This window comes from Anabrus simplex, chromosome 1, assembly GCF_040414725.1.
Source record: "Anabrus simplex isolate iqAnaSimp1 chromosome 1, ASM4041472v1, whole genome shotgun sequence".
Lineage (NCBI taxonomy): Eukaryota > Metazoa > Arthropoda > Insecta > Orthoptera > Tettigoniidae > Anabrus > Anabrus simplex.
Genome location: NC_090265.1, coordinates 186,317,602 through 186,331,869, shown reverse-complemented (window position 1 = coordinate 186,331,869; position 14,268 = coordinate 186,317,602). Strand labels below are relative to the sequence as shown.

At 42.2% G+C, this 14,268-nt stretch overlaps 2 non-coding genes across 2 annotated transcripts; one reads left to right on the top strand and one right to left on the bottom strand.

The window, feature by feature from the left end:
• Positions 1–11,702: 11,702 nt before the first annotated feature.
• TRNAR-CCU (transfer RNA arginine (anticodon CCU)) lies at positions 11,703–11,775 on the top strand. Its single transcript has one exon. It is a non-coding gene; the product is annotated as a tRNA-Arg (tRNA).
• Positions 11,776–12,403: 628 nt separating this feature from the next.
• Positions 12,404–12,474, bottom strand: TRNAG-CCC (transfer RNA glycine (anticodon CCC)). The gene has a single exon. It is a non-coding gene; the product is annotated as a tRNA-Gly (tRNA).
• Positions 12,475–14,268: the final 1,794 nt, after the last annotated feature.

Below are 14,268 nucleotides of genomic sequence, written 5' to 3'. Positions count from 1 at the left end.
AAAGATGGGATCATCAAATTCTACACGAATATTTGCCCACCCAGTAGCTATATGTGAGCCAAATTCTATGTTTGAAGCTGCCGCATAAGTATCTGAAAAGTAATTCACTGTATGAAAATCTTACACAAATTTCACCCTATTCAACTTTTCTGCTCAATCTTACCTTTAAATAGATGAGATACGAGGAAATATCACAGGGACAACCATTTAGATTGCTAAATGAGGCCAGACGTGTCTTACCGTACAATCCGCTTTTCGATATCATGCACCGTTTAGCAGCAGATATTCTGTAAATGTAGGTGAACATGCATACACTTCCGTATGTCGATCTACGTTTATTCATTGAAGTCGATTTGTAGCGATCTAGAAGGGGGTGTGTCTGACATTGTAATTAATACTTTACAAATCAATAGTGACTGGCAGCTGGAGGGCGTCTACTGTTGTAATCAGTACTCCCCACATCGACTTTAACTGGCAGTAGAATGGCGACCTCCTCCAACGCCTGAGTACAATTGTAATGAATAATTCCCTTCTCGATTTGACTAACAGACAGCAAGGGAGCGTACATTTTTCAAAACTCTCTTAGCTGATTCTCTCTATCGTTAGGAATAGGTGCCCCCTTGCAAGGGTGCCACCGATTATAAAAAAAATTACCCATCAAAATGTGACTGACGTTACGCATAGTGAATTGCGGTAGACAAGTGGACCTGTCATTATCATCACAACTCCTCAACTCGCACTTTACATTGGAAACAACGTCTGCGGACCTTCCTATGCTGTTTCTCGGATAATGTCAAGAGACATGCAATTTAAAAAATCTTATTCACTTCATGTACAGTAATTTACTTCGATATCCGTATACAATGTAGAATACCGTAGCGAAGCACGGGTACATTTGCTAGTGATAATATGAAACTCTGAACTAACAACTGAAAGAAATAATAATAATCATCATCATAATAACAATAATAACTCAGTTAAAATAATAATAATAATAATAATAATAATAATAATAATAATAATAATAATACAGATGAATGCTTGTAACGGGATTTGAACCGTTAAATTGAAATGGTGAAATGTCGTTATGTACGATAAGTTTAAAATCATGGCAGCAAAGAAATCGGTTGTCGTAAAGTGTCCTTAGTGACACGTGAGGGTTCTGAAAATGAAGGCGTAATGGGAAACGGCACCAGAAAATTTCACCCTCTCTGTAGGATCTGGTGACAATGATGTATATCAAAGGATAATTCTGGCAACTCGTATGACAATATAATAAATATAGCCAAGAGGCCAAATTCCCCTTTCCATCTCCTTCGCATCCCACATTCTTTTAACCACCCCCTCTTCTAGCACATCTCCCCAACCCGCCCGCATCTCTTGGCCAGAGACTGGGCGTAACCCTGTTGAGAGCCCGCCCCACCCTGCAAACTTTGATGTATGTATGTATGTATGTATGTATGTATGTATGTATGTATGTATGTATGTATGTATGTATGAAAGGGGCTGCGTGTCCGAGGCGGTAGAGGCGTGCTTGGTTCGCCCGGAAAGACGTAAAAGTCGTAAAATTTAAGAAATAAAATTTCCACTTCCGAAGATACACATGGCCCTGAGGTTAACTCAGCCTACACTAAAAATGATTACCAGCATAATTCCTGGGGGCAAAAGTGGCCGGACGTAGAGCTAACCACTCTACCCCATCAAGTGCCGAGGTTACGGATAGTGGAAGCCTTTACCTTCCACCACTCCAAGGACCTTCATGGAATGTACAGAGATGACTTTGCATTGCTATGTATGTAGGTAACTTGGACTTCTGGCCGCAGAGAGGGGTAATACTCTAGGTGCTCCTCCTTCAGGGGGAAACTGGAAATGAGTCTCTCAAACAGAATGTCACTACCGTACCAAGAAACGAAGTGGATAGTTTAGGGTAGCTGCTATCTCCTTTATAGTTTACGGGTGGTTTTCGCTCGATATGGGGTAACCACGCCTTCTTTTAAAAATTCACTCCACTAATAGCCGGTTGTCAGAATTAAATGGACACTCATTTGATCGCTCTCTTTACGCTATCTTTACTGATTGATTTTCACCCAGAACTGATCGTGCGTTTGAAAGTAATTACGAGGCTTTATGAGGCTCGTCAAAGGGGCGGGATACATCTTCCGGGGAATCCCAGCTCTGAGTTGAAATGCCTCTGTGGCCATCTGGATCTGTGGAAATTTCCATTGTCTTCAAGAGGTGTCATTAAAACTGCCCCGAGAAGTAAACTACATTTCTACATCATTGGATACTGCAAATTATGCTAAGTTTATTGATCCTTCTTAGTAGTTTTCCTGTGCCTATGGTGAATGATCATTATTATCATTATTATTGGTGAGCTCGCGAAATCCGTGGGTTGGTATCCACGGATTAAGCAGGGAAGTGACAGAATTATAAAGTTCTTAGGTTAAAACACTGTAAATTAGCCACGCCACCTGAATCAAGCAGTTTTCTGTGCCTCACTCCACCTTGTCCTCTCTCTTGCACGATTGAGAGGGTAATACTAAGGTCACGCTCTTCCCCAGGTTCAGCTCCCTGCAGGTTCCGACCTCCGACTTCAGTGATGTTCATGCAATATTAGTACCATGGTTACCGCTTCCATCGCCAATATCTACGCGCTGTATGACTGTCCTATGTTTATTTCTCGCAGACGACTCGCCGTCGACAAAGTAAAACGCTGATAACCACTGTAGTTAATAACTAGACCATCAGGCGCGGACCACTGATAAGAGGACAAGCAAAAGGAGCTGGTGGCGTAAGCCCCCAGGTTAGAACTCCGAAGTAGCGTTAGGCCTCTAGTTACCTGAGGAAACACCATTGGTCTCCACTGGTTACGCTAGGACCTCGAAAAGACCATTGGTCTGGATTCGTTAGGGTAGGAGCTGGACAAGACCATTGGTCTGGATAGGTTATAGTAGGATCTGGACAAAACCAGTGATATGAGGGCAAGCAAAGGGTGTCTGGGGGCGTAGGCCACAGGTTAGAGCCGTGCGAAGCGGCCTTAGGCATCTTCTTACTTCACCAAACCCCATTGGTCTGCACTGGTTAGGGCAGGTCATTTACAGATCATTGGTCTGGATTCCTTAGTGTAGTGAGCCCTGGACCAAAATTACCTTCTTTCTCACCCTACTACACCAGGGCATTCTAGGTGGGTTAGTGTCAGAAAATCAAACGACTGATAGTAGCAAAACCTACTACGTTTTTATTGGTACTGCAACCATTAGGGCTTTAATCGTCGCACCAAATTAAGTATGAACCAGCTCTGAACACAACAGGCGACAAAATGAAACTGGCCCGTTAGTTGGGCGACAAATGAGGCTTACTCTGGGTATAATTAGGGGTTTCACAAACAGATGTACAGATGGAACATTTGGATGAGAACCGCCAGAAGTCACTTACCAGGCTTGAAGTCTCATCCTCCCTACTTTCATAAGATCACCGGCTGAATTCGTAGAGCAATATGGGTAATGGAATGTTCGATAAAGAAATAAATAGGCACTATCTAAAATAATGAAAGTAGGATTCTATAATATGAGAGGAATTTGCTAATATTTGTTAAATGAGAAGAATCTCCATTCAAGTATATATTCTAAACATTTTATTTATACTGATGTGAACCACACAAATAATATTCTATCTCAACATGTGAGCAAAAGAAACAATTAAACTGACACAATTATATACATTATATGCCTTCTTTTCTTGAAGTTGTCTTGGCATAACGAGTTCTTGACGTACACCAATTCACTCGACCAACATACACTGATACATGAATTTATTTATTTATAAAAAAATGGATACTGAATGGTATCCTTTATTTGTTAAACTCTCGTCACAAATGGATATTAAATATGGTTCCGGTACCGGGGATCGAACTCGAGCCTCCTGGGTAAGAACCAGGTATCCTTTATTTACTAGTCATGATTTGGATAGAGAGAAAAAAATTAACACAATATAAGAACATCTATTATACACACGAGATTGCATTGCCGAGTATCGAACATGTGATCCATTTGACCACGACAAATGTATATTTACATTGAAGACTTACGATCAACAAACACGCTGAACATATATGTGCGTATCCTGGGTTTACCTAACATATTATATATTTAAAGAAAATCAGTCAAAGCTGGAATCAAATCCATCACCATAGTATACTTTGGGAAATAATAAAACACACAGAAACATACATATAAAAAATATCAAATATATTTACACAACACATCTTGAAGATATGGCTTAACCAAGCCATAATATCTGGTTAAATCTTCGCTCCAGCATCATTCGAACCAACAGGCTTCGGCTTCCAAGGTAAAATTTTTTGGACTCCAATCAGAGGCTAAATTAATCCTTAGCATGAGAAGGGATCTATCCTTCACAAAATCCGGAAATTATCCGTGTTACTCGCAACGTATAATTAGAATAGAATTGAGACTACTTTGGTGAATGAAAGGAGCTTAGTCCGTTAACATCGCTTTGCTGGAGACTGCAAAGTTTGCTCGGCCTAAAGTCGACCGGCATATACCTGTCAATCACAATAACAGCTGTAAGCAGCCCTAGGCTTTGGACACCATAAATCGTCCGTCACTCTCTCTTTCATTTTCCTTACGTATCATCTCGGCATATTGTCAAGTATGCACTCACTTGAAAGCCATTATTTCTTATTACTCGTTATCTGGCTATATATTCAGCCCAATTTAATATCTCACAACAGCTATCATTATTTATTCTTCCTTATCACTCCAACAACATAACATGTTACAGCTTCGCCCTCTCATGTCTTGCCATCGTATCTCAATCCGTTTATTTAATTCATAGAGAAGACTCCATTATTTCAGGCTATTTAATTCTTCTCACAATTTCATATATAATTATAAATTAATTACACCTCGGTTTGGATCAACTCCAATGATTATCTAATATTATCCGGGATTACAAATACCTGAATCGCAAACGTATAATTTATATCCAAACTACTCTGAAGATCTTTACCAGACGAAGAAATATAAATCTAGCTAACTTGCCGTTCTTCTCAAAGATAGTTCATATAAGCTAAGAACTTTGAAGTCTATATAATCATTCATGCAAATGAATTTTGTTAAATATCAATGATTACCTTAAAAATCACTTGATGATCCTAACTAATAATAATAAATATTTCCCAGTCATACGCGCATAATGTTCCCTACATATTTAATATTTAATTATGACATTATAATATTTACAAATATTATTATTACCGGCATGCATATCTCGTGTTTAGGGTATATAAAAGTATTTACTTAACACTTGGTGAGTAAGGCTTGCTGTCATCTAGGGTACATCTTAGAACTTTACACGAACATGATGAATATTCTAGTTCCTAGTAGTCCTTGGTTCTTCTTCATACGACGATCCTTGACTCGAACTGCTGTTTTCTCAGTTGAATTTCGGGACAATCCTTGTAAAGCTGATCGCAGGCACTCAGGCGCGACTCTTGTAGGCTCCGATTCTTGGGTTCGACGACCACTCACGAACATACAGAAAAATGGAGAATGAGTTATCAAATACTGTTTTATGCACTAACAAGATCCACTCTTAAGTTGAAATAGATTAACGCAAGTAGTAATAAGCTGTAAAATCACTGTTCATTCCCTGACCGTCACACAGACTATCACAACGAATGTCCCTGAAGGATGCGAATATTAATTTTGTCAAGAATAGTTATTTAATTTTTGCTAAAATATCACTCGTTCTTCAATACTCAGGAGCGGTGATAATTAACTCTCGTATATTAATTGACTGTCTCACCACGCCAAATAACCTGAAGCGTTTGCCCTCCGTTGGTGATTGCACCATAAGTCATAACTAACTTATCTTCCACGATTGTGATGTTAAAATGCCAAATTAAGGCTTCTATTCGGCAATTATGTACATTAACTTGTACCACACGGCTTATTCCGTAAAATATTAAATCACATTGATGTGTTTCTTCAATGGCACAACACTTGGTATACTGATATCCAAGTAACTAATATCCAGGTCCGCTTCTAATATGTTGAGCTGCAACTACACAGACGACAACAAGGTAAGGTGTTACCACTGCAGCTACACGGATGAGAATGAGATACAGTATCTGGGTCCAGGTCATACTTATAGCCTCTGGACAAATGGTCAGGGGGGAGATGAAATATGTCGCTGCTCAAAATATCGGTCCGATAATCGGAGTCTTTGAACGACGTGATAACAGTCGAATTAAAGCTTATGACTTCTACTTTCTACTGAACATATGTGAAACCAAAGCGATCAGTAGGTTATTCATAATTTCCAAAGCGTCCTTTTTGGAAAATCATGCGTCATGTTTCATCGTGCAATATCTCCCACTTTTTTCCACATGTTGTCAGATTTCAGTAGTCGCCTTTGATCTGCGTACTACTGTATGATAGGCGTCATTACTGATCCATATTTAAAGTATTGTATTTATATGCTTTGACAGTCAGCCTAAAATACATTGGTTCGAATGGGACCTGATTTATAAATTTAGAAAAATTATTTCATATAGAAGTATTCTTCTTATTCCTTTTTTTCGTAAATTATGGTGAGGTGGTACTAATGAATGCGGTGTTGAATTTATAGTGGGCATTTATTTTTCAAAAGTTAACACACCTTAATTTGGCCCGGTCTCCAAAAACCTGCGTCTCCATGCGTAGCGTTATCTTCTCTTCTCGCTCGCTCGGAAAGAGAGCGCGGTTTCAAGGTTAGCAATACTGCGTTGCCCTCTTCTCATTACAGCGTAGGAAAAATGCTCCTTCCGGACTGGCGCGTCGCGGATCATACACCGGTTTGACATACAGAATGCTAACTACTGCATTATATGTCACAGGATGTTGCGAAAAACGGCATATATAATTAGCCAGACCTCCTAACATGTCCATAGCATGATGATGAACGGTCACAGTACATAGAGCCTCCAGATCTAGGCAGCAGTGCATCTGTCCATTCCTGATACAGAACATTTTAGCGACACGCCGCACGCACAGACTCCTATATCACCGTGCATAATATAACATTATAAGCTAATACCTGAGGCCCGGATCGCGACTGGAAAGGCCACAAGCTATAATCCTTGAGCTGGAGATGAGCCTCTCGGCAGGAAAAACCCAAGAGACAAATTTTCAAATCAAAAAATACGATGAAATTCAACAGATAACAAGGAAACATTTATTGAATTAATAAAATGAAAATTAGGAGAAAGTAAATGGGTTTAAAAACAAAGAAAGGGAATCGATATGAAAATATACGCACGTAATCGCCCTTTTACAGAGCTGTAGCATCAGTGTCATTGCGACGGCATACCATCATTCAGAATCGCATTATATTACAGTCAGTTGAAGCACTTATCAGCCTGCGATTGCATTCGGATTATCATACGTGCCCGGAAAATGGAGTGCTTCATTTTGGCGAGGAGGGGATTTGTGATATCTGAGTGAAATAAAAGCTAATTCGAGTGAGGGTGTAAGATTTGGACGACTCGTGAGATGCAGTCAAACGTTCTGAATAAGAGGAAGTGTTAGCAAGTGCCACAGAGTGGATTAAGTGGGGTAAGAATTGAAATAGTGATACACGTGGATACGGGTAAACTATGAGGTTAAGCACGAAGATCAGCAAATCGACCACCTGAACAAAGATCCTGATTGCATTCGGATTATACCCACCACATACACGACGCAATCCACTCAGTTCATTAAAAAGTGGTCTAACTTTCCAACATCTATTAATTTCGCCAACTCAACTTATCACCACTCCCGAATATCACACCTTTTTTTTTCTCACAACAAACCATCCCCCCTCAAAAAACTATAGAGCAGGCGAAGGGAAATAATTATTCGTACAACTCTCGGAATAGATAAAATGGAGCACGAACACCAACCACACACAAAAAATATTAATGGTAAGAGCCAAAAGCATGCGCAAAGCATACATGAAAGGTAGATAAAACATGTCGGCCGGGAACGAAGCAAGAGGCTAAGATAGGTGCAAATGCCGAAAGGAAAATGCACCAACAAACAGGTAGAGAAATTAAACATAAACATACAAGAACAAAATAAAATTCAAACACGGATATTCCTTCTTGATACCCCACCCATTTACACTCACGCCCGTACACACATGAAGTCAGGCAACAAAACAATAAGAGCAAAGAGCGGTCCTGAGTGGCCATCAAGGATTCAAATCCCTCAATAACACGACACCAAGGTCGTTAGAAAGGGCTACCCTATTATAAGGGACACGTGTAGACATGATAATAAATTTAGCTTTTTTTTTTTTTTGCTATTTGCTTACTTCGCACCGACACAGATAGGTCTTACTGCGACGATGGGCAGGAAAGGCCTAGGAATGGGAAGGAAGTGGCCGTGGCATTAATTAAGATGCAGCCCCAGCATTTGCCTGGTGTGAAAATGGGAAACCATCTGCAGGGCTGCAAACGGTGGGCCCGGATGCGAGTTCAAAGCTGCGCGCCCCTAACCGCACGGCCAACTCAACCGGTCATAAATTTAGCAATGGGATCAGAAAGTCCCGTATTCACATCAAAAACCACCAACATTGCGATTCGTACAGAGCTAATTAAACCTCACGGTGACACAAATAGCCATACAGTGTAGATGGGAGGTAGACGTAAAAGAATACACGCACGTAGTAATTTGAGGACCATAAAACTGAGATTAAACATAACCACACCAAGCACCGAGATTCACGTATCATTCATACTGTAGGTTAAACAAGGGATATCGACAACCATGATAACATAAAAAAGGTGATTGAACGATATCGTTACCTGAAGTAATATCAACGTGCAATAAAGTGAGGCGAATGGTAGTAATCCACTTGAAACGTTTAAAAAATCTCCGGTTCATTAAAAATGCTGCATCTAGAAGCATGGAGTCCATCTTATATCTTATTAAAACCCGACACATGTTATTCAAGTCAAAGAGATAAGAGGAATACGTTCCGGTGGAAAGTTAGACCATCCGTGACAGAAAACACAAAGACTGCCTTCTTTCGTGCAATCACGAATTTACAGGATCGTCCCACGTGAAACAGTAATAATAATAATGTTATTTGTTTTACGTCCCACTAACTATTTTTACGGTCTTCGGAGACGCCAAGGTGCCGGAATTTAGTCTCGCAGGAGTTCTTTTACGTGCCAGTAAATCTACCGATACGAGGCTGTCGTATTTGAGCACCTTCAAATACTACCGGACTGAGCCAGGATAGAACCTGCCAAGTTGGGGTTAGAAGGCCAGCGCCTTAACCGTCTGAGCCACTCAGCCTGGCACTGAAACAGTAACGAGCCATTTTTGGCAAATACACCCAGGTCGGGAAGAAACCGAACTGACATAAGAATCAAAAATGGCTCAATGCTTATGTAATTGTATTGACATAGCATCGTGCAATGGATGCGTCATTAATGTTACCAGAACGAGTTACAAGAACAACTTTAATGATTTAGTGCAATTGCATCTACGTCAAGATTTGAGCAGAGTGTGTGAAAAGTGGGATCGTGAGGTTAAATTATTAGTGAATAAGAAGCTCAATCGTATAGCATTGTCATATCGTCGGCGAGTACAAGAGGTTCGGGAATGTGGTTGGTATGCCAGTGCTGGAAAAAATAATTTTTTGGTGACTCTGTATTGAACTTCTACCAAATGGGTTGTTTTGCAGTCCTTTGTTGTATCTTACCTAACATTTGGAGCCCATTATCAAGCTCAAGTTGGGTCTTGCTGAGCCAACAAACGTCGATCGGTGCAGCTTTTGTCGCGAGGTTTGTGTGGCGTAAGAAAACAATTGGTGGACCCGGCATTGTTGTTGAAATTGATGAATCTAAATTCGTCTAATCGAAATACCACAGAGGCAGGCATGTCGAAGGCAATGGTTCTTCGGAGGGGTTGAGAGAGATAACCACAAGAACTTCTTCATAATACCAGTGCAGAAAAGAGACAGAGAGACTTTGCAGGCAGTGATCAAAGAGTGGATATCACTCGGAACAGTTATCATTTCGGACTGTTGGAAGGCCTACGACTGCCTTGAGCACGAGGGATTTGTGCATCTTCGCGTAGGCCACTCTATTCAGTACGTCGACACGAGCAAGAGTGGTAAAGTTAACAGGGGAAACAGCAGGGTCATGCCAAACGACAGGCCTTCCGTGCACACTCAAAATATCGAGAACAGGTGGAGGCACCTAAAGCACGGCAGCTACTCAGTACCAGGGTTCGTTAGGACAAGGCATCATTTTGTTGGAAACCTCGCCGAATTCCTGTTCAAAACCACTTTCTTCATGGAAACGATGTTGAACGTATTCTTCAAGGCTGCAAGTGTACTGTATCTTCCTGAACATTAAAGTTCCATTCACAAATATTATTTTTCTATGATACATTGGTTTTTTTTTTTTTTTTTGCTAGTTGCTTTACGTCGCACCGACTCAGATAGGTCTTATGACGACGATGGGACAGGATAGGGCTAGGAGTTGGAAGGAATCGGCCGTGGCCGTAATTAAGGTACAGCCCCAGCATTTGCCTGGTGTGAAAATGGGAAACCACGGAAAACCATTTTCAGGGCTGCCGATAGTGAGGTTCGAACCTACTATCTCCCGAATACTGGGATACATTGTTTAACATTCAGGTTATATTTACTTGTGCCTTTTTTATTCACGGGTTGGCAACGCTATGTGCTTCTAATCATTAATGGCAATGACGTAACAACGCATTTTACGACAGCCAATTGCAATTCCAGCAATGGAAAATGGCGTCCGCTACTCTTCGTTAGGTTATAAAGGTAAATTTATTTCTTGAAGTGGGTTCATGGTTCCCTGGCTATGGCAATGGGCACATCTATCCTCTAAAATGAATTTAAAGTAGTCCGCCTCTGTGGTGTAGTGGTTGCGTGATTAGCTGCCACCCCCGGATGTCCGGGTTCGATTCCCGGCTCTGCCACGAAAATTTGAGTAGTGGTACGAGGGCTGGAACGGGGTCCACTCAGCCTCGGGAGGTCAACTGAGTACAGGTGGGTTCGATTCCCACCTCAGCCATCTTCGAAGTGTTTTTCCGTGGTTCCCCACTTCTCCTCAAGGCGAATGCCGGGATGGTACCTAACTTAAGGCCACGGCCGATTCCTGCCCTCTTCCTTGTCTATCCCTTCCAATCTTCACATCCCTCCACAAGGCCCCATAGCAGGTGAGGCCGCCTGGGCGAGGTACTGGTCATTCGCCCCAGTTGTATCCCCCGACCAAGAGTCTGAATCTCCAAGACACTGCCCTTGAGGCGGTAGAGGCGGGATCCCTCGCTGAGTCCGATGAATTTAAAGTAAGCTTTGCATGCTTTCTTCTACATCACCTCCTTATAACACTAATAAAACTTGCGTGAGCACGGCTGAAGTTTTACCATGCTATTTACGACCAAATACTTCACAAATTGCCGCGGCAAACCGCGCATATAATTTACTAGCCTTTCCGACATGTCTATTAACATGGTATTGAACGGTATAAATATGTGGATCTTCCATTGTCCAATCCTTACCATTGCTGAATTTTTTTTTATCGACTGCACTGTATTAAAGCAGCTTTTCTCACCTGCATGCCGTATTACTACCTGACAATGAGCCTCCTAGATGGTAACCTACTTCGGCTAGCCCCTGTGGCCTAATGGATAAGGCATCGGTCTCCTAAACCGGGGATTGTGGGTTCGAGTCCCACCAGGGGTAATGTTTTAAAGTCTTCTAGTAATAAGCAGCTTGTGGTTTTACGTGATTGTTTATAACATGATCTACAATTTTCCATGAAAATAATAATTCATACATTCATTCATCTTCTGTTTACCCTCCAGGGACGGCTTTTCTCACGGATTCAGCGAGGTATCCCATCTCTACCGCCTCAAGGGCAGAGCCCTGGTGCTTCAGATCCTTGGTCGGGGGGTACAACTGGGGAGAATGACCAGTAATTCACCCAGGCGGCCTCACATGCTATGCGAACAGGGGCCTAGTGAAGGCATCGGAAGATTGGGACAGGCAAATAAGAGGGAAGGAAGTGGCCGCATCTTTAAGTTACGTACCATCCCGGCATTCACCTGGAGGAGAAGCCACATCAAACCACTTCAAGGATGGCTGAGGTGGGAATCGAACACCCCTCTATTCAATTGACCTCCTGAGGCTAAGCTGTGCCGGTTTCAGTCGTCGTACCTTTTTTCAAATTTCGTGGGAGAGCCGAAAATAGAGCCCGGCCTCCATCGGTGGCAGTTTATCACTACATAATCGGACTGCCTCGAGTACTCATTAATAAATAACATGCTTAATCGTGAGAATATTCATTATAGTAAACGACGTAGAAAAACTATGCACCGGCCGAGATTCGAACCCGGGTCGCCCGCTTGGGAGGCGAGCATTCTACCACTGAACCACCGACGCCACGCAGTCTGCTCGCAAACAAACATATACATAAATGTTTGCTGATACCACTTGGCTTAACTCGTTGCATATACATTTACACCGTTTGACTTTTCATACGTCCGCCTCTGTGGTGTAGTGGTTAGCGTGATTAGCTGCCACCCCCGGAGGCCCGGGTTCGATTCCCGGCTCTGCCGCGAAATTTGAAATGTGGTACGAGGGCTGGAAGGGGTCCACTCAGCCTCGTGAGGTCAACTGAGTAGAGGTGCGTTCGATTCTCACCTCAGCTATCCTGAAAGTGGTTTTCTGAGGTTTCCCACTTCTCCTCCAGGCAAATGCCGGGATGGTACGTAACTTAAGGCCACGGCTGCTTCCTTCCCTCTTCCTTGCCATCTTCCCATCCCTCCACAAGAATTTTCTTACTGATTTAAAAATATGAAACAGAATTAAAATGAAACAATATTAAAATATTCTTCTTCTCCTTCTTAATATGTTTACCCTACAGGGTTGGCTTTTCCCTCGGACTCAGCGAGGGATCCCATCTCTACCATCTCAAGGGCACTGTCCTGGAGCGTGAGACATTGGGTCGGGGGATAAAACGGGAGAACGACCGGAGACCCTCCCAGGTGGCCTCACCTGCTATGCTGAACAGGGGCCTTGTGGGGAATGGGATGAATGGAAGGGATAGACAAGGAAGAGGGTAGGAAGCAACCGTAGGTACTATCCCTGCATTTGCCTGGAGGAGAAGTTGGAAACCAAGGAAAACCACTTCCAGGATGGCTGATGTGGGAATCGAACCCACCTCTACTCATTTGACCTCCCGAGGCTGAGTGGACCCCGATCCAACCCTCGTACAACGTTTCAAATTTCATGGAAGAGCAGGGAATGGACCCGGGCCTCCGGGGGTGGCAGCTAATCACACTAGCCACTACACCACAGTGGCGGACACCTGATTGTCTGCACATACAATTGTTGATAAGCGCCAGCTACAACTCAGTACAAGGATAGCAGAATGAGAGTCTTGAATATAGTGTGTGAGGTCATAAGCTTAATTTGGCAGCATAACATATAGGTTTTGAGAAAAGTACATTTAAAGGTTGATTTTCCCATGAAAATGTGAGGTTTTTTGATCTACTTTTGAGATGAAACAATTAATTGTACAGTATTTGATCATCATCATCATCATCCGTTTACCCTCCAGGTTCGGTTTTTCCCTTGGACTTAGCGAGGGATCCCACCTCTACCGCCTCAAGGGCAGTGTCCTGGAGCTTCAGACTCTTGGTCGGGGGATACAACTGGGGAGTATGACCAGTACCTCGCCCAGGCGGCCTCACCTGCTATGCTGAACAGGGGCCTTGTGGACATTATTTGATACGAAGCAAAATGTATTCTTTAAATATTGACTTTAACGGGTGAGACCTGCTGCGATAATATCAATGATAATATAAAACTTGGAACTAACAACAGGAAGAAATTTGAAATCCTATTGTTCGGACATTTAAAAGTTGTACAAGAAATTTTTCCTTCACTAGTTCACGTAACAGTATCTTCAACATTTTGAGTTATATTACGACGTATCCTTTTGAGTTAGTGTCAGCTGTAGGTATCTCAAACCTAATTCGGTGATGTACCCTTTTAGTTTCACAAACGAGATATAGCATGACTTAAAATTATATTCACATTCACAGTCGCTTTTACAAGTAATTCACTGATAGCTGTTAGTCTGCGTTACGACGACACAATATTCGGCTGTCACCGAACTGACACAAGAATTCGACCGAACAGATACACGGAACACACTCCGAACATATAATC